Below are 22044 nucleotides of genomic sequence, written 5' to 3'. Positions count from 1 at the left end.
GTGGGACTGTAAACTAGTTCAACCATTGTGGAAGTCAGTGTGGCGATTCCTCAGGGATCTAGAACTAGAAATACCATTTGACCCAGCCATCCCATTACTGGGTATATACCCAAAGGACTTTAAATCATGCTTCTATAAAGACACATGCACATGTATGTTTATTGCGGCATTATTCACAATAGCAAAGACTTGGAACCAACCCAAATGTCCAACAGTGATAGACTGGATTAAGAAAATGTGGCACATATACACCATGGAATACTATGCAGCCATAAAAAATGATGAGTTCATGTCCTTTGTAGGGACATGTATGAAATTGGAAATCATCATTCTCAGTAAACTATCGCAAGAACAAAAAACCAAACACCACATATTCTCACTCATAAGTGGGAATTGAACAATGAGAACACATGGACACAGGAAGGGGAACATCACACTCTGGGGACTGTTGTGGGGTGGGGGGAGAGGAGAGGGATAGCATTAGGAGATATTCCTAATGGTAAATGATGAGTTAATGGGTGCAGCACACCAGCATGGCACATGTATACATATGTAACTATCCTGCACATTGTGCACATGTACCCTAAAACTTAAAGTATAATAAAAACAAATCATGCTGAATTAGCTTTTTGATGTCCTGATTGATCCAGGACATAGTTTGCTAGTATTTTGTTGAGGATTTTTGCACCTATGTTCATCAAGGATATTGGCCTGATGTTTTCTTTCCTTCTTCTGTTTCTTCCAGGCTTTGGTATCAGAATGATGCTGGCCTCATAAAATAAGTTAGGGAGGAGCCCCTCTGCATCAGTTTTTTTGAATAGTTTCAAATAGAATTGTACCAGCCAGCTCTTTATATGTCTGGTAGAATTTGCCTGTGAATCTTTCTAGTCCTGGGCTTTCTCTGGTTGGTAGGAGTTTTGTTACTGATTCAGCTTCAGAACTTGTCATTGGTCTGTTCAGGATTTGAATTTCTTCCTAGTTCAATCTTGGGAGGTTGTATGTTTCCAGGAATTAACCCTGAAAAATTCTAGGTTTTCTAGTTTGTATGCATAAAGGTGTTCGTTATAGTCTCTGAGGGTTTTTTGTATTTGTCTTGGGTTGATGGTAATGCCCCTTTACCATTTCTGATTTTGTTTATTTGGATCATCTCTCTTTTTTTTCTTTGTTTGTCTAGCTAGCGGTGTATCAATTTTATTTATTCTTTCAAAAAACCAACTCCTGGATTCATTGATCTTTCATTTTTTTTTTTTTTGCATTTCAATTTCATTCAATTCTGTTCTGATTTTGGTTATTTCCTTTCCTCTGCTAGCTTTTGGGTTGGTTTGCTCTTTTTCTGTTTCCTCTAGGTGTGATGTTATGTTGTTAAATTAAAATCTTCATAACTTTTTGATGTGAGCATTTAGTACTATAAACTTTCCTCTTATCACTGCCTTAACATTGATAAGAGAGAGATTCTGGTATCTTGTATGTTTGTTCTCATTAGTTTCAAATAATTTCTTGATTTCTGCCTTCATTTCAATGTTTATCCAAAAGTCATTCAGGAGCAGGTTGCTTATTTTCCATGTAATTGTATGGTTTTGAGTGATTTCCTTAGTACCAATGAAATGGTTTGGCTCTGTGTTCCCACCCAAATCTCGCCTTGAGTTGTAATTGTCATAATCCCCACATGTCAAGGGTGGGGCCAGGTGGAGGTTATTGGATCATGGAGGTGGTTTCCCCCATGTGGTTCTTGTGATAGTGAGTTCTCATGAGATCCGATGGTTTTATAAGCATCTGGCATTTCTCCTGCTTGCACTCACTCCATCCTGCCACCTTGTGAAGAAGGTGTCTGCCTTTCCTTTGCTTTCTGCCATGATTGTAAGTTTCCTGAGGCCTCCCAGGAGTGCAGAACTGTGAGTCAATGAAACTTTCTTCCTTTATAAATCACCCAGTTTCAGATATTTCTTCATAGCTGTGTGAGAATAAACTAATACAACTGATTTCTATTTTTATTAAGCTGTGGTCTGAGAGTGTGGTTGGTATGATTTCCATTTTTTTGAACTTGCTAAGAATTGTTTTATGACACATTGTGTGGTTGATTCTAGAGTATGCACCATGTGCAGATGAGAATAATGTATATTCTGTTGTTTTTGGTTGGAGAGTTCTGTAGATGTCTGTTAGGCCAATTAGGTCAAGTGTCAAGTTCAGGTGTCGAATATATCTTTGTTAGTTTTCTGCCTCAATGATCTATCTGATACTGTGAATAGGGTGTTGAAGTCTCCCACTATTATTATGTGGTTATCTAAATCTCTTTGTAGGTCTCTAAGAACTTGTTTTATGAATCTGGGTGCTCCTGTGTTGGATGCATATATATTTAGGATAGTTAGGTCTTCATATTGAATTGAACCCTTTACCATTATGTAATGCCCTTGTCTTTTTGATCATTGTCAGTTTACAGTCAATTTTGTCTGAAATTATAATACAAACCCATGCCTTGCTTGGTATAATTTTCTTCATTCCTTTACTTTGAGCCTATGAGTGTCACTGCATGTGAGATGGGTCTCTTGAAGATAGCATACAGTTAGGTCTTGTTTCTTCATCCAACTTGCCACTCTGTGTCTTTTAATTGGGACATTTAGCCCATTTACACTCAAGGTTAACATTGACATGTGTGGAGTTGATTCTGTCATCATGTTGTTAGCTGGTTATTATGCAGACTTGATTGTGGAGTTGCTTTATAGTATCAGTGATCTATGTCCTTAAGTGTGTTTTCACGGTGGTGGGTAATGTTCTTTTCTTTCCATATTTGGTACTTCCTTATGGACTTCTTATAACGCAGGTCTGGTGGTAATGAATCCCCTTAGCATTTGCTTCCCTGAAAAAGATCATACTTCTCCTTTGTTTATGAAGCTTAATTTAGCCAGATATGAAATTCTTGGTTGAAATTTCTTTTCTTTAAGGATGTTGAATATAGGCCTCTGGCCTCGTCTGGCTTGTAGTGTTTCTGCTGAAAGGCCTGCTGTTAGCCTGATGGAGTTTCCTTTGAAGGTGACTTGCCCCTTCTCTCTGGCTACCTTCAACATTTTTTCCTCCATTTCAGCCTTGGAGAATGTGATGACTGTGTGTCTAGGGGATGATTGTGTTGAATAGTATCTCGCAGGGGTTCTCTGCCTTTTTTTGAATTTGAATGTTGGCCTCTGTAGTGAGGGTGGAGACATTTTCATGAGCAATATTCTCAAATATGTTTTCCAAGTTGTCCTTTCACTCCCTGTCTTTCAGGGATATCAATGAGTTGTAGATTTGGTCTCTTTACATAATCCCATATTTCTTGGAGGTTTGTTCTTTCTTTTTTATTCTTTTTGTCTTCAATTTTGTCTGACTGAGTTAATTCAGAGAACTGGCATTTGAACTCAGATTCTTTCCCCATCTTGGTCTATTCTGTTGTTAATACATGTGGTCATATTATGAAATTCCTGAAAGAAGTCTTTTTTTTTCTCTGTCACATTAGTTTATTTCTTTCTTAAAATGGCCATTTCATCTTTCAGCCCCTATGTTGTTTTATTTTATTTCTTAAATTTCTTGGATTGGGTTTCAACTTTCTCCTGAATCTCTATGATCTTTGTTCCTATCCATATTCTGAATTCTATGTCTGTCATTTCAGCCATCTCAGCCTGGTTAAGAACCATTGCTGGGGAACTAGTGCAATCATTTGGAGGTAAGAAGACACTCTGGGTTTTCGAGTTGCCAGAGTTGTTGTGCTGGTTCTTTCTCATCGATGCGAGCTGACATTTATTCTGTCTTTGAAGTTGCTGTCCTTTGGATGGACTTTTTGGTTTGATCTTCTATGATGACGTTGGGGTTTGATTGTGGTATAAGGTGGGTTCAGTCTACTTGCTTCATTTTTGGAAGGTTTTAGGGGGCCAAGGCTCAGCTCAACACTTTTGGCTGCATGCTCTAACTCTGGGGGGACAGTACCAGGCCTCTGGCTTTGTTTCCTGGTCCCTCAAGGTTAGCAACCTGCTGTGGTTGAAGGGTAAAGAAGTTCCTGGTCTGCTAGTCACAACATTTCAGTGGGGTGTGCTGGCCAAAGCACTTCACTGGAGTGATGGCAGCAGGATCCATGCTTGCTTGTGCATGTCAGCAGCCACAGCAGTGCAGTGAGTTGCATGCATGTTTGCTGCGGTGGGGGCACTGGTGGGAATGGGGCAGTGGCATTCCTTTGCATGCTCAGGCAGTGGTGTAGTGGGGGCCTGTTGCTGGTGGGGGTGACGTTGCCTGAAATATGGTAGTTGTTGTGACTAGAGGGGAGTGAGTTAGCTTGAGAAGAGCCATGGAATTACTGGCCAAGATTTAGGGCCTGTTCCCATAAGCTTGGTAATATACATTTTCTTTTGGTAATTAAGAAATCCATGATGTACTCATATTTTGTGAAAAACCCGAGTTAACAACATCTGTATAAATAAGACGAAAGGTTTTGAAGGAAATGAGAAGGATAAAAAAACAGTGATTGTTTTTTCAGACTGTTTGAGGAGGCTGGAAGAAAGGTATTCATTTGAAAATATGTGAATATTTAGATATCTCGGAGGTTTATGTATTTATTATGTGAACTAGCTAAGGGAAAAATTTTTCCTTTTATTATTATATTGATTTTATTTATTTATCTATTTGTTTATTTATTATACTTTAAGTTCTGGGGCACATGTGCAGAACATGCAGTTTTGTTACATAGGTACACACGTGCCATGGTGGTTTGCTGCACCCATCAACCCGTCACCTACATTAGGTATTTCTCCTAATGCTATCCTTTCCCTAGCTCTCAACCCCTGACAGGCCCTGGTGTGTGATGTTCCCCTCCCTGTGTCCATGTGTTCTCATTGTTCAACTCCCACTTATGAGTGAGAACGTGCAGTGTTTGGTTTTCTGCTCTCCCATTAGTTTGCTGAGAATGATGGTTTCCAGCTTCATCCATGTCCCTGCAAAAAACAAGAATTCATCCTTTTTTATGGCTGCATAGTATTCCATGGTGTATATGTGCCACATTTTCTTAATCCAGTCTATCATTGATGGACATTTGGGTTGGTCCCAAGTCTTTGCTATTGTGAATAGTGCCACAATAAACATACATGTGGGTGTGTCTTTATAGTAGAATGATTTATAATCCTTTGGGTATATACCCAGTAATGGGATTGCTGAGCCAAATGGTATTTCTAGTCCCAGATCCTTGAGGAATCGCCACACTGTCTTCCACAATGTTTGGACTAATTTACACTCCCACCAGCAGTGTAAAAGTGTTCCTATTTCTCCACATCCTCTCCAGCATCTGTTGCTTCTTGACTTTTTAATGATCACCATTCCAACTGGCATGAGATTGTATCTCACTGTGGTTTTGATTTGCATTTCTCTAATGACCAGTGATGATGAACATTTTTTCCTATGTTTGTTGGGGGCATAAATGTCTTCTTTCAAGAAGCGTCTGTTGATATCCTTTGCCTACTTTTTGATGGGGTTGTTTGTTTTTTCTCGTAAATTTGTTTAAGTTCCTTGTAGATTCTGGATATTAGCCCTTTGTCAGATGGATAGATTGCAAACATTTTCTCCCATTCTGTAGGTTGGCTGTTCACTCTGATGATAGTTTATTTTGCTGAGCAGAAGCTGTTTAGTTTAATTAGATCCCATTTGTCAACTTTGGCTTTTGTTGCCATTGCTTTTGGTGTTTCAGACATGAAGTCTTTGCCCATGCCTTGAGTGGTATTGCCTAGGTTTTCTTCTAGGATTTTTATGGTTTTAGGTCTTATGTTTAAGTCTTTAATCCATCTTGAGTTAATTTTGTTATAAGGTGTAAGGAAGGAGTCCAGTTTCAGTTTTCTGCATATGGCTAGTCAGTTTTCCCAACATCACTTATTAAATAGGGAATCCTTTCCCCATTGCTTGTTTGTGTCAGGTTTGTTGAAGATCAGATGGTTGTAGATGTGTGGCGTTATTTCTGAGGCCTCTGTTCTGTTCCCTTGGTCTGTATATCTGTACCAGTACCATGCTGTTTTGATTACTGTAGCCTTGTAGTATAGTTTGAAGTCAGGTAGCGTGATCCCTCCAGCTTTGTTCTTTTTGCTTAGGATTGTCTTGGCTATGTGGGCTCTTTTGTGGTTCCATATAAAGTTTAAAGCAGTTTTTTCTAATTCTGTGAAGAAAGTCAGTGATAGTTTGATGGGGATAGCATTTCTATAAATTGCTTTGGGCAGTATGGCCATTTTCATGATATTGATTCTTCCTATCCATGAGCATGGAACATTTTTCCATTTGTTTGTGTCCTCTTTTATTTCATTGAGCAGTGGTTTGTAGTTCTCCTTGAAGAGGTCCTTCACTTCCCTTGTAAGTTGAATTCCTAGGTATTTTATTCTCTTAGTAGCAGTTGTGAATGGGAGTTCACTCATGATCTATCTGTTATTGATGTATAGGAATCCTTGTGATTTTTGCACATTGATTTTTATCAGACTTTGCTGAAGTTGCTTATCAGCTTAAGGAGATTTTGGGTTGAGACAATGGGGGTTTCTAAGTATATGATCATGTCATCTGCAAACAGAGACAGTTTGACTTCCTCTTTTCCTATTTGAATACCCTTTATTTCTTTCTCATGCCTGATTGCTCTGGCCAGAACTTTCAATACTATGTTGAATAGGAGTGGTGAGAGAGGGCGTCCTTGTCTTGTGCCGGTTTTCAGAGGGAATGCTTCCAGTTTTTGCCCACTCAGTGTGATATTGGCTGTGGGTTTGTCATAAATAGCTCTTATTATTTTGAGATACATTCCATCAATACCTAGTTTATTGAGAGTTTTTAGCATGAAGCGGTGTTGAATTTTGTCGAAGGCTTTTTTTGCATCTATTGAAATAATTATGTGGTTTTTGTCATTGGTTCTGTTTATGTGATGGATTATGTTTATTGATTTGCATATGTTGAACCAGACTTTCATCCCAGGGATGAAGCCGAGTTGACCATGGTAGATAAACTTTTTGATGTGCTGCTGGATTCGGCTTGCAGAATTTTATTGAGGACTTTCGCATCGATGTTCATCAGGGACATTAGCTTGAAATTTTCTTTTTTTGTTGGGTCTCTGCCAGGTTTTGGTATCAGGATGATGCTGGCCTCATAGAATGAGTTAGGGAGGAGTCCCTCCTTTTCAATTTTTTGGAATAGTTTCAGCAGAAAGAGTACCAGCTCTTCTTTGTACCTCTGGTAGAATTCAGCTGTGAATCCGTCTAGTCCTGGGCTTTTTTTTAGTTGGCAGGCTATTTATTACTCCCTCAATTTCAGAACCTGTTATTGGTCTATTCAAGGATTTGACTTCTTCCTGGGGTAGACTTGGGAGGGTGTATGTGTCCAGGAACTTATCCATTTCTTCTAGATTTTCTAGTTTATTAGCGTAGAGGTGTTTATTGTTTTCTCTGATGGTAGTTTGTGTTTCTGTGGGATCAGTAGTGATATCCCCCATATCATTTTTTATTGCATCAATTTGATTCTTCTCTTTTTTCTTCTTTATTAGTCTGGCCAGTGGTCTATCTATTTTTTTGATCTTTTCAAAAAACTGGCTCCTGGATTCATTGATTTTTTGAAGGATTTTTCATGTCTCTATCTCCTTCAGTTCTGCTCTAATCTTTGTTATTTCTTGTCTTCTGCTAGATTTTGAATTTGTTTCCTCTCGCTTCTCTAGTTCTTTTAATTGTGATGTTAACATGTCAATTTTAGATCTTTCCTGCTTTCTCTTGTGGGCATCTAGTGCTATAAATTTCCCTCTACACAGTGCTTTAAATAAGTCCCAGAGATTCTGGTATGTTGTGTCTTTGTTCTCATTTGTTTCAAAGAACATCTTTATTTCTGCCTTCATTTTATTTACCCAGTAGTCATTCAGGAGCAGGTTGTTCAGTTTCCATGTAGTTGTGCAATTTTGTGTGAGTTTCTTAATCCTGAGTTCTAATTTGATTGCACTGTGGTCTGAGAGACTGTTTGTTATTATTTCCATTCATTTGCATTTGCTGAGGAGTTCTTTACTTCCAATAATGTGGTCAATTTTAGAACAAGTGCAATGAAGTGCTGAGAAGAATGTATATTCCATTGATTTGGACTGGAAAGTTCCATAGATGTCTATTAGTTCTGCTTGTTCCAGAGCTGAGTTCAAGTCCTGAATATCCTTGTTAATTTTCTGTCTCATTGATCTGTCTAATATTGACAGTGGGGTGTTAAAATCTCCCATTATTGTTGTGTGGGAGTCTAAGCCTCTTTGTAGGTCTCTAAGGACTTGTTTTATGAATCTGGGTGCTCCTGTATTGGGTGCATATATATTTAGGATAGTTAGCTCTTCTTGTTAAATTGATCCCTTTACCATTATTTAATGGCCTTCTTTGTCTCTTCTGATCTTTGTTGGTTTAAAGTCTGTTTTATCAGAGATTAGGATTGCAACTCCTGCTTTTTTTTTGCTTTCCATTTGCTTGGGAAATATTCCTCCATCCCTTTATTGTGAGCCTATGTGTGTCCCTGCACGTAAGATGGGTCTCCTGAATACAGCACACTGATTGGTCTTGACTCTTTATCCAATTTGCCAGTCTGTGTCTTTTAATTGGGGCATTTAGGCCGTTTACATTTAAGGTTAATATTGTTATGTGTGAATTTGATCCTGTCATAATGGGTTATCTTGCCCATTAATTGATGCAGTTTCTTCATAGTGTCAATGGTCTTTACAATTTGGCATGTTTTTGCAGTGGCTGTTACCGGTTGTTCCTTTCCATGTTTAGTGCTTGCTTCAGGAGCGATTTTAAGGCAGGCCTGGTGGTAACAAAATCTCTCCGCATTTGCTTGCCTGTAAAGGATTTTATTCTCATTCGCTTATGAAGGTTAGTTTGGCTGGATATGAAATGCTGGGTTGAAAATTCTTTTCTTTAAGAATGTTGATTATTAGTCCCCACTCTCTTCTGGCTTGTAGAGTTTCTGCCGAGAGATCTGCTGTTAGTCTGATGGGCTTCCCTTTGTGGGTAACCCGACCTTTCTCTCTGGCTGCACCTAACATTTTTTCCTTCATTTCAACCTTGGTGAATCTGACGATTATGTGTCTTAGGGTTGCTCTTCTTGACAAGTATCTTTGTGGTGTTCTCTGTATTTCCTGAATTTGAATGTTGGCCTGCCTTGCCAGGTTGGGAAGTTCTCCTAGATAATATCCTGAAGAGTGTTTTCCAACTTGATTCCATTCTCCCCGTCACTTTCAGGTACACCAATCAAACATAGATTTGGTCTTTTCACATAGTCCCATATTTCTTGGAGGCTTTGTTCGTTCCTTTTTATTCTTTTTTCTCTAATCTTGTCTTTTCGCTTGATTTCATTAAGTTGACCTTCAATATCTGATATCCTTTCTTCTGCTTATTGATTTGGCTATTGATATTTGTATATGTTTCATGAAGTTTTTGTGCTATGTTTTTCAGCTCCATCAGGTCATTTATGTTCTTCTCTAAACTTGTTATTCTAGTTAGCAATTCGTCTAACCTTTTTTCAAGGTTCTTAGCTTCCTTGTATTGGGTTAGAACATGCTCCTTTAGCTCAGAGGAGTTTGTTATTACCCACCTTCTGAAGGCTACTTCTGTCAATTTGTCTAAGTCATTCTCCAACCAGTTTTGTTCCCTTGCTGGCGAGGAGTTGTGATCCTTTGGAGGAGAAGAGGTGTTCTGTTTTTTGGAATTTTCAGCCTTTTTGTGCTGGTTTCTCCCCATCTTTGTGGGTTTATGTACCTTAGATCTTTGATACTGCTGGCCTTCTGATGGGGTCTGTGAGTGGATGTGCTGTTCCTTTCTGTTTGTTACTTTTCCTTCTAACAGTCAGGCCTCTCTGCCCAGGTCTGCTGGAGTTTACTGGAGGTCCACTCTTGACCCTGTTTGCCTGGGTATCACCAGAGGAGGCTGCAAAACAGCAAAGATTGTTGCCTATTCTTTCCTGTGGAAGTTTCGTCCCAGAGGGGCACCTGCCAGAGGCCAGTCAGAGCTCTCCTGTATGAGGTGTCTGTCAGCCCCTACTGGGAGGTGTCTCCCAGTCAGGATACGCGGGGGTCAGGGACCCACTTGAGGAGGCAGTCTGACCCTTAGCAGAGCTTGAATGCTGTGCTGGGAGGTCTGCTGCTCTCTTCACAGCTGTCAGGTAGGGACATTTAAGTCTGCTGAAGCTGCACCCACAGCCACCCCTTCCCCCAGGTGCTCTGTCCCAGCGAGATGGGGGTTTTATCTATAAGTCCCTGACTGGGGCTGCTGCCTTTTTTTCAGAGATGCTCTTCCCAGAGATGAGAAATCTGCCTGTCTGGCCACAGTGGCCTTGCTGAGCTGCAGTGGGCTCCACCAAGTTGGAACTTCCCAGTGGCTTTGTTTACACTGTGAGGGGAAAACCGCCTACTTAAGCCTCAACAATGGCGGACTCCCCTCCTCCCATCAAGCTCGAGTGTCCCAGGTCAATCTCAGACTGCTGCTGTCCTGGCAGTGAGAATTACAAGCCAATGGATCTTAGTTTGCTGTGCTCTGTAGGGGTGGGACCTGTCAAGCCAGATTATTTGGCTCCCTCACTTTAGCCCCCTTTCCAGGGGAGTTAATGGTTCTGTCTTGCTTGTGTTCCAGGCACCACTGGGGTACGGAAAAAAACAAAACAAAACAAAACAAAACTCCTGCAGCTAGTTTGGTGTCTGCTCAAATGGCCGCCCAGTTTTGTGCTTGAAACCCAGAGCCCTGGTGGGGTAGGCACCAGAGGGAATCTCCTGGGCTGCGGGTTGCAAAGAGAAAAGTGCAGTGTCTGGGCCGGAGTGTGCATGGTTCTTCAGGCTCGGTCTCTCACTGCTTCTGTTGGGTAGAGGAGAAAATTCCCCAACCCTTTGCGCTTCCCAGGTGAGGCGACACCTCATCCTGCTTTGGCTCACCCTCAGTGGGCTGCACCCACTGTCCAACCAGTCCCAGTGAGATGAACCAGGTACCTCAGTTGGAAATGCAGAAATCACCTGCCTTCTGAATCGATCTCGCTGGGAGCTGCAGACCGGAGCTGTTCCTATTCGGCCATCTTGCCAGCAATCCTATATTCAATTTTCCTTTTTATATGAGGAATCTGACCAATTTATGTTGTTTAAACATTGAGACTTGGGTGGGGTTAAACATTAGAGGTTATTTTAAAGGATAATATCAGGGTTTACCTATAAATTTAAACTAAAGTCATGAAATTTTTATTTTTGCCTTTGATCCACTGGTATTAGGTCTATACAATGCTCCTATCCACTCCAGAAGACAAACAGATGTTTCTATGAATCTGAAACTAACTCAGCAAATGTAGCCTCACTTTCTAAGTGGCGTTTTGGCTGTGGAACAGAAGATACAGATACCTGGAGATTAGAAATGTGCGAGTAATCACTTATAGAAGTAAATGCTTATTTGTAGGCCGGGTGCAGTGGCTCACACCTGTAATCCCAGCACTTTGGGAGGCCAAGGTGGGCGGATCACCTGAGGTTGGGAGTTTGAGACCAGCCTGACCAACATGGAGAAACCCCGTCTCTACTAAAAATACAAAATTAGCCAGGTGTGGTGGCACGTGCTTGTAATCCCAGCTCTGGGGAGGCTGAGGCAGGAGAATTGCTTGAACCTGGGAGGTGAAGATTGTGGTGAGCTGAGATCGCTTCATTGCAAGCCAGCCTGGGCAACAAGAGCAAAACTCCACGTCAAAAAAAAAAAAGAAGAAAAGAAAAGGCTTATTTTAATGAATTGGACTCAGATTAGCTAATAGAAATTGCCTACGTGTGAACCTTCATATTTCCTATGTATGGGGAATGTTATGAGGTATGCTGGTGGGAACACAGGAGAGCACATGGAATGATTATCCCCCACTTGCAGAATTTCTTGTTTGGCTAGAAAGGGAACATACTTGTACAAAAGGCATAAAAAGATGTTTAAAGAGGCGAGCAAAGGCTCAGAGAGTAAGAGAAAGGAGAGACTACAGAAATATTCCATAAAGAAAGATTCAGGAAGAAGTGTGTCAGAAGTAGAGCAAGAGCAAAGGTTGGATTTGCTGACTGCTACTAATCCATTTCTCAGGAGCAGATGCACATGGGAGGTTATAATGTCGGTATCTGTTAGAACCCTATTCTGTTGGCCAGAAGTCAATCACACAGCCCCACTTTTCGCTAGGGTGGCTGGAAAATAGTTTACCTGTGTTCCTGGAAGGAAAGTGAGGCTTTTTTGAGCATTTAACCAGTCTCTGCTGCACGCCCACTGGAACTTTGCAGAATAAACTTCAGTCCCTCTCCTCCTCATTCATTTTTTAAACCTTCCCTTCTCCAAGTGAGACACTGTTAGTTCTATCAACTATTATTCATATGTTTATTTTTGTTCCCAAACCTTCTACTATCCTGGCCATCATGAAGCAAACATTCTTGATTTTTATTGTTCTTCTCAAAATGAGATGCTCACTGGAGAACATAATACTCTAGATGTGATTTTTTTAAATGCTGGTAAAGTGGGATTATTGTTTTCACTGATTTCATAACTATAAGGTGAAAGAGAGGGCCAAGATTGGGGACTTTGCATTTTTAAAAAAAGAAGAGAATTTGAAGAAGGAGAAGGGTCTCCAGGATGCCACTTCAGTATGGCAGCTATGGGAAGCACTAGTGGTAAGGTGCTATTCTTTCCTACTTCTCCAAGAGGAAAAAGGGTACTCACACTCACAAATCAATTCATTTTCATCAATACTCCAAAGTGAAGTCAAGGAAAATAGGTGCACTCAAATGATGTTACTTATATATTAGATTATGGATTTAAATAAAACACCAAGGATTTCTGTATTAAAATCTTTTTATTGTGATATTAACTAGTCCACATGTCTTACATAGTATCTAGGTCTTATGATCAATAATTTGGCCAGTAGTCCAAATTATTACATGATATATAAGCAAATTAGCATTGCTATAAGAAACTAAAATTTATCACCTGCTGCTAATATGGCACTGATGTTGTACCATTTCAGCATATCCCTATGGCCCCCATTCCTGATGTTTTCATCTGTAGATCCAGTGAGGAGAGAAAAAAATGAGTCTTTTTTTCCTTTTCTTTTCTTTCAACAGTTGTGTTTTCAGTGTTCTCTTTTAAGAAATATTATAACCCTGAGGGAGTGGATGTTCTTATCGGAGAAGAGAACTGGTTGAAAATGATTTAGTTTCCGAATTCCTAGAAGAAGGGAAAAAGCCTAAGTGTCCATCTCTATATCTAGTCTACTAATGGGATTACCTATTTCAAATATATATATTTTTTTTCTAAATTGAGTTTTTAATGTCAAAGTTTCAGGATCCACTGGTTTCCATAGTTTTAGTTTGTCCAGTTGTTTATGGTTAGACTCATTGTGAACAGTGACCATTATACTTCTCTTATTCTATAAATGTGGCTGCTTTTGAGAGTGGAAGTTGTAGGAAACAGAATTCATTGTAATCTGAATTTAAATTTAGCTTCCTGTTGCAGCTCCTCCCCTCCCCCTCCTCCCTCATGTTTCTCCCTGTCTTCAGACTGTCTTTCAGAGGCAGATGCTATGCCCATAAGTGACATTTATTGATTTGAGTATTAGTGACTTCTTCTTGACAGACTCACCCATAACAATATTTAAGTAATAGTAACAGTTTCCCACCAAGAACTCAGAATAAACTAAACAGTGAGTATCTAGGAAGAAAGCCATGTACTTTTAGAGCTCAATATGTATATAATATATGTGAAGGCAAACATAGAGGCAACATAAATACCTATTCTACTTGGTTGTAATCTGCCAATTTATATTTTTCGGAGAAGAGTTTATCCCTAAATCACTGAGAGGCAGAGTAGGATATCTGGGGCAAATGGTGGTGGGCGGGGGGCAGGTTTGTTATCTGGAAGAAAGATTGGGAGCCAGGGAGGATTTTCAAATTCGAATCCCTCAGCTCAGTCTTGGGGCATTTGTTTTGCCATCTGAATTGTCTTGGAACCCAGAGAAAAACCGGTTGTGAAAACTACAGATGCAATTTTCTTCTTTGGCTTTTCCCATAATACTATAATTATAAACCATGCTGTGTTAGAGTGGAACATTCTTTGGAGAGCATCCTAAAGTGCACTTTGATCAAATTTTGCTTTATGTGGCAACATTTAGAAACACAAGCCTTTGTGGGGTTTCTGGCTCTTCTTTTTACTGATGGGCTGATAATCTTATAACAGCATTAGTTTTGCCACCAATTACCAAAGATTTGTTATTATTGGTTTTTAAAGTTGGACAATCCTTAAATGTCTACAGCAACATTAGAAACAGACCCACAAGGGGGTGGGTCAGACTAGTTTGGAAACCTCCAATCTTGGCTATTTCGTACCTCGGAATTCAACAAGGAATGTTGGAAAATTTTCAAAATAAAATTAATTTAAATTCAGTTTTGAAAGATTATACTATAGAACACATTGAAAAAGAGAAGGTTAGCTGGAAAGTCAAACATGATAGAATTTGAAAATTACTAGGCTTTAAGGTATGAAAATGTTTCCCATATGTTGGGACAGAATTTGTATTCTCTTTTTTCTCAGTGGCATTTTATGAGACTATATACTGCTGCTCTTCTGTATAAATAAAATAGAAACATCTCCGTTTTTAACTTGTCATGGAAATAAGTAATGGCCTGTGAACAAAATGACTTTCTTTTCTTTTGTTTTGTTTTGATGGAGTTTGGCTCTTGTTGCCCAGGCTGGAGTGCTATGGTGCTATCTCGGCTCACTGCAACCATAGCCTCCTGGGTTCAAGTGATTCTCCTGCCTCAGCCTTCTGAGTAGCTTGGATTACAGGTGTCCACCACCATGCCCAGCTAATTTTTGTACTTTTAGTAAAGACGGGGTTTCACCATGTTGGCCAGGCTGGTTGCAAACTATAGGCTTTCACTCTCCATGCTTTACTATTTCAGTTAATTTTGAGGGGCATAATTTGTGGGGACATTGTAATTATTTGCCATTACTTTTCATGGCAAAAACAGCAATTGCTTTTGGACCAACCTAATATTTCCTTTGCTAATCTAGTGTGACTTCGGGACAGTGATAAATAAAGGTTGGGGAAGAAAGGGCTGACTAGTAAATGCAGACAGAGTTGATGCAATTTCACAGTCCCATTGACGTGTTCTATGGGCCATTTCACTTTCAGATGGTTTGTCTGGCTGAATTTAGAGGCTAACCTCTGGAGTTTTGCCTTTCTTCTTGTGACCTGAGAATTTGCTGGCATGTACAAGTCAATTTTCTTAATAGCTTTTCTTGATTAGTCTATAGCTTCTCCAGTGAGTTGGTATGTCACATTTACTTATACTAAAATCTTACACGAGACGTATTTGGGTGTCTTTGGCATCAAACCTCTTTTAATCATTTGTCTTTCTTGTCTAGAGCTAGTGTCATAATATTTTCATTGTTACAGGTTTCTAATACACTTTAAGATCTAGAATGACATAACTCCCATTGTATCTTTCTCCTTTTTATCTTTTAAGAAAAAGAATTACCATGGAAAATAATGCTTCTGTTTCTGTGTCATTGTTTAAAGTATTTACAACTCTTATTTTGTTGTGATTTTTTTTCTTTTAATATATTCCTGAACTTTATTTATATATTTAATTAGTTATATTTGCATTTTTAAAAAGTGAGATAGGTGTATCTTTTCAAAAATAATCATTGTCAGATATGGTATTAGGTTTGTAATAGCTATTAGCTATTACATTACTTTTAATGACAAAAATCACAAATACTTTTGCAACAACGTAATATAATGAATACAGTAGGCTTCCATTGTTTATCTATGTTGTGAAATATACTGTAATTCTGAAATAACTTACTTCTTATACAATTTTTGTTTTGCTTTTTTGGTTTAGATCGACTTTTCTAAAAGCCTTTTTCTTTTGTTTCTGCTATATATTTGTTTTCCTATGTTCTGGTTTCGATTTGTTTCTGGATCAGTTTCATCACTTCATATTTTCTTACATTATTGCCACTGCATTAGTCTATCACGTTAATCAGAATAGGATTGTATATGCTATTGTTTTGTATATTTTTAATCTTGTTTCTATATTTGGTCAAATCTACTTTGTAATTTTTAATGAAATCTAAATTTTCTTGTCTTACTCTTGCAGAGTTCTACTTACTTAATTGCTGTTTTTCTGCTTTTATTTTTATTAACTCATTTTTTCCAACCTTCCTGGGGGTCCTGATCTTTTTCTAGGTTATTAAATGAATATGTCATTCTGTTTTGATTTTTATTGATTCGTTCTTGTGACTTTTCTTCAGGTTATTTTGTTGACCTTTATTGAACTTCTCCAGTTTATTGAGTTGAATATTTTGTTGTTTTATTTTATTCAATTTTTAAAATGATGAGAACGCTGAATGCCATGGGTTTTTTTCCTTTTGAGTCCATCCTTTACCACACATCATTAGATTTTATATAGATTTTTCAGTTGTTCTTAACTTTAAAATAGTTTGTAATTGCAATTTGGATTTATTCTTTAGCCTGTGCCATTTAGAAATGTTTTATTTTAAGGTTTACCTTTGCGTTTTTATTTTTAAAGGTTATCTTCTGATATTAATTCCACTGGATTATGTGTATGTCTTTCACATACTTATGCATTCTTGTGGTTTATATAATTTCTATGTTTTATAGCTTTCATCTGCCTCTATCTAATATATGAACAATTTTTGATCAACTTTTTACAAAAGTATTTTCTTTATTTGAAGAATCCAAACTTTTAAATGTAACTGTTAGACCAACTTCATTAATTGAATTTACTCATATGCTTTATGATCCTTTTAATTTTCCAGCTACTTTTTCTCTTTAAGAGAGTTTTGTTAGACTTTAGTACTGTATTTCTATTAGTTTCTTCTTACAGTTATAACTGTGTGTGTGTGTGTGTGTGTATACACACATTATATATATATTTATATACACACATTGTAATATGTAATGTCTCACGGGCTACAACATTTTCTTAGAGTCTATATTTTATTTGAAGCTAGAATATTTTTATTTTTTTTAAGTAAGAAGTTTTATTTCTTCCTGGAATCTTGCAGGACTTTTTTCTGTTTACTCAGTAGTTTAAAAAGTGCCAGATATGTTAAGGTTTAGGTCTTTTACTGATTTATTTTTTCCCTGGAGCCATGTCACCCATTTTCCTGAGATCAGGAAAGTTTTCTTGGGATATGTATTTGGTTATTGTTTCTGTTTTATTTCTCTGGACTCCCCTCTAGGAATACTGATGAGCTATATGTTAGCTCCCTAGTCTCTGTTTTTCAATTCTTTCTTCTTGTCTGTCGTACTTTTCTTTTCCTTTCTCCCTGTGAAGGCTTACAGAACTGTTAAAAAATGCTTAAGCCCACTGTCTTTCTTCAGTATCAATTAATTCTTCTACTTTGCTTTTAGTTTCTATGTAATCTTCCTTTAAAAAAAATTCTCTCTCCCTTTTCATTTTACCCACTGTCCATTGCCTTGTTTAACCTGCCTGGAATCCTCTTCATTTCATCCTGTTTTCTTTTCATAAAGGCCAATCTCTTGGTTCTTTATTAAGGACACCAAGTAGTCTCTGAGTTTTTCTTTTGGATTCTGCAGTAAAAATTTTTCAGAGGTTTGTTCTGAATTTTTGGAGCACTATTCTCTTTCCCCTGTTGTGTGTTTTGTGTGTGTGTGTGTGTGTGTGTGTGTGTGTATCTCTCACAACTAAAATAAGTAGAGAATCAAATATATATACATATATATATGTATTTTACTCAATTTTAAGTAAAGCCAAAAAGATACCCAAGTTGAGTGGGTTTTTTTGGTCCATTTCTTTTTCTATTACAATGGTGGTGAAAACTTAATATCCAGTTTACAGTTTAATGAATATTGTTGGGTTTAGTTGCCATTTCAATGACCATTTACTGTTAATTTTTATTTAAAGTATCTCCTCTCAGTTGGCTTTTGATCATTCAGCTCCTTCAGCCTGATTCTTTGATACTATAAGAAGTTATACATGGCATCTGTAATTCTCAACCTATCAGGATTGCTCCTCTGCGCTCTGTTCACCTTTTCTCTCCATTTCATCAACCAAAGGCTCTACCTCTGCAGACTAAGCCTTTTGGAACATGTGGCTTTACGGGCCTCTCTCCCTTACTTTCTGCTCACTTTTTTTTCTTAAATATGCTGGAATGGTGGGAGAAAGAGCATTTGCCTCTAAGTAAAATTCCCCAAACCAAGAACTCTGGGTCCCTTTTACCCAATAAAGAAAAGAAGGAGTGCTTGCTTTGGCAGAACATACACTAAAATTGGAACAACACAGAGAACATTAGCATGGCCCCCACACAAAGATTACATGCAAGTTCCTGAAGCATTCCATATTTTCTTACGTAATAGTAAAGGGTTCAATTCAACAAGAAGAGATAACTATCCTAAATATATATGCACCCCATACAGGAGCACTCAGATTCATAAAGCAAATTCTTAGGGACTTACAAAGAGATAGACTCCCACACAATAATAGTAGAAGATTTTAACACCTCACTGACAATATTAGACAGATCATTGAGACAGAAAATTAACAAAGATATTCAGAACCTGAACTCACCTCTGGATCAAGCAGACCTGATACATATCTACAGTATTCTCCACTAAAAACAACAGAATATACATTCTTTTCATTGCCATACAGCACTGACTCTAAAATTAATCATATAACCAGAAGTAAAACACACCTCGCAAATGCAAAACAACTGAAATCATAACAGTCTCTCAGATCACAGCACAATCAAATCAGAACTCAAGATTAAGAAATCCAGACATAACCACATAATTACATGGCAATTGAACAACCTGCTCCTGAATGACTCTTGGGTAAATAATGAAATTAAGGTAGAAATCAAGAATTTCTTTGAAATTAATGAGAAAAAAGAGACGTCATACCAGAATCTCTGGGCTGTAGCTAAAGTGGTGTTAAGAGGGAAATTTAGGCTGGGCACAGTGGCTCACGCCTGTAATCCCAGCACTTGGGGAGGCCAAGGTGAGCGGATCATTTGTGCTCAGGAGTTCAAGACCAGCCTGGCCAACATGGTTAAACCCTGTCTCTACTAAAAATACAAAAAGTAGCTGGGTGTGTGGCATGCACCTGTAGTCCCAGCTACTTGGAAGCCTGAGGCAGGACAATCTCTTGAACCTGGGAGGCGGAGGTTGGAATGAGCGAGATTGTGCCACTGCACTCCAGCCTGGGTGACAGAGTGAGACCCTGTCTAAACAAAACAAAACAAAACAAAACAAAAAACAGAAATTTATAGCACTAAATTCCCACATCAAAAGTCTGGAAAGATTTCAAATTAACAACCTAACATCACAACTAAAGGAACTAGAGAATCAAGAGCAAACAAAACCCTAAGCTAGCAGAAGACAAGAATAACCAAGATCAGTGTTGAATTGAAGGGGATAGAGACACAAAAAAATCCTTCAAAATGTCAACAAATCCAGGAGTTGGTGTTTTGAAAAAAATTAATAAAATAGACCACTAGCTAGACTAAAAAAGAATAAAAGAGAGAAGGATCAAATAAACACAATTAGAAATGATAAGGGGGATATCACCACTGACTCCACAAAAATTCAAATAACCATCAGAGAATACTTTAAACACCTCTATGTACATATATTAGAAAAACTAGAAAAAATGGGTAAATTCCTGGACACATACACCTTCCCAAGACTGAATCAGGAAGAAATTGAATCCCTGAACAGATCAATAACAAGTTCTGAAATTGAGACAGTAGTAAGTAACCTACTAACCAAAAAAAGCCCAGGACTAGATGGATTCACAGCTGAATTCTACCAGAGGTACAAAGAAGAGCTGGTACTATTTCTGCTGAAACTATTCCAAAAAATTGAATAGGAGGGACTCCTCCCTAACTCATTCTATGAGGCCAGCATCATCCTGATACCAAAACCTGGCAGAGATATAACAAAAAAAGAAAACTTCAGGCCAATATCCTTGATCATCAATATCCTTGATGAACATTGATGCAAAAGTCCTCAATAAAATACTGACAAAACAAATCCAGCAGCACATCAAAAAGCTTATCTGCCATGATCAAGTTGGCTTCATCTCTGGGATGCAAGGTTGTATCAACATATGCAAATCAATAAGTGTTATTTATCCTATAAAAAAACTAAAGACAAAAACCACATGATTATCTCAATAGATGCAGAAAAGGCCTTTGATAAAGTTCAACATCCATTCATGTTAAAAACTCTCAATAAGCTAGATATTGAATGAACATACCTCAAAATAATAAGAGCCGTATATGACAAACCCACAGCCAATATCATACTGAATGGGCACAGAACAAGGATGCCCTCTCTCACCACTCCTATTCAACATAGTATTGGAAGTTCTGGCCAGGGCAATCAGGCAAGAGACAGAAATAAAGGGTATTCAAATAGGAAGAGAGGAAGTCCAATTATCTTTGTTTGCAGATGATATGATCCTATATCTAGAAAACCGATAGTTTCAGCCCAAGTTATCAGATTAAGTTGCTTAATCTGATAAGCAACTTCAGCAGTCAGGATACAAAATCAATTTGCAAAAATTGCTCGTATTCCTGTACACCAACAGCAGGCAAGCAGAGAGCCAAATCATGAATGAACTCCCGTTCACAATTACTACAGAAAGAATAAAACACCTAGGAATACAGCTAGCAAGGGAAGTGAAGGACCTCTTCAAGGAGAACTACAAACCAATGCTCAAAGAAATCAGACATAACACAAATGGAACAACATTTCATGCTCATGGATGGGAAGAATCAATATTGTGAAAATGGTCATACTGCCTAAAGTAATTTGTATATTCAATGCTATTCCCATTAAATTAGCATTGACATTCTTCACAGAATTAGAAGAAACAACTTTAAAATTTGTATGGAACCAAAAAAGAGCCCAAATTGCCAAGACAAGCCTAAGCAAAAAGAATAAAGCTGGAGGCATCATGCTACCTGACTTCAAAATATACTACAAGGCTACAGTAGCCAAAACAGCATGGTATTGGTATAAGAACAGACACAGAAGGCTGGGCGGGGTGGCTCACACCTGTAATCCCAGCATTTTGGGAGGCCTAGGCAGGCAGATCATGAGGTCAGGAGTTTGAGACCAGCCTGACCAACATGGAGAAACCCCGTGTCTACTAAAAATACAAAAATTAGCCAGGTGTGGTGGCATGCGCCTGTAATCCCAGGTACTCAGGAGGCTGAGCCAAAAGAATTGCTTGAACCTGGGAGGTGGAGGTTGCAGAGCTGAGATCGTGCCACTGCACTCCAGCCTGGGCAACAGAGTGAGACTCCATCTCAAAAAAAAAAAAAAAAAAAAGAACAGACACATAGACCAACGGAAGAGAATAGAGAACTCAGAAATAATACCACACACCTCCAACATCTGATCTTTGACAAATCTAACAGAAACAAGCAATGGGGAAAGCATTCCATACTTAATAAATGGTGGTGGGAGAATGGGCTAGCCATATGCAGAAAATTAAAATTCGGCCCCTTCCTTACACCATATACAAAAATTAACTCAAGATGAATTAAAAACTTAAATGTAAAACCCAAAACCATAAAAACCCTAGAAGAAAATCTGAAAATCTAGGCATTACCATTTAGGACATAGGTACAGGCAAAGATTTCATGATGAAAATGCCAAAAGCAATTGCAACAAAAGCAAAAATTGACAAATGGGATTTAATTAATCTAAAGAGCCCCCGCACAGCAAAAAAAACTATCATCAGAGTGAACAGACAACCTACAGAATGGGAGAAAATTTTTGCAATCTGTCCATCTGACAAAAGTCTAGTATCCAGAGTCTACAAGGAACTTAAACATATTTACAAACGACATGAACAGACACTTTGCAAAAGAAAACATTCATGCAGCCAATAAGCATCTGAAAAAAAGCTCAACATCACATCATTAGAGAAATGCAAATCAAAACCACAATGAGATACTGTCTCACACCAGTCAGGACAGCTATGATTAAAAATAAAAAAACAACAGA

At 38.3% G+C, this 22044-nt stretch overlaps 1 protein-coding gene and 1 non-coding gene across 4 annotated transcripts in view; both read left to right on the top strand.

The window, feature by feature from the left end:
• PDE4D (phosphodiesterase 4D) overlaps nucleotides 1–22044 on the top strand; it is a 1542529-nt gene that overhangs the window by 223031 nt on the left and 1297454 nt on the right. The gene's annotated exons all lie outside the window — the stretch shown is intronic.
• Nucleotides 18264–18370, top strand: LOC112133565 (U6 spliceosomal RNA). The gene has a single exon (XR_002915207.1). It is a non-coding gene; the product is annotated as a U6 spliceosomal RNA (small nuclear RNA).

The sequence above is a fragment of the Pongo abelii genome, chromosome 4, assembly GCF_028885655.2.
Source record: "Pongo abelii isolate AG06213 chromosome 4, NHGRI_mPonAbe1-v2.0_pri, whole genome shotgun sequence".
Taxonomy (NCBI): domain Eukaryota; kingdom Metazoa; phylum Chordata; class Mammalia; order Primates; family Hominidae; genus Pongo; species Pongo abelii.
Note: the sequence above shows the minus strand (reverse complement) of the source record. Positions and strands in the feature narration are given on the sequence as shown.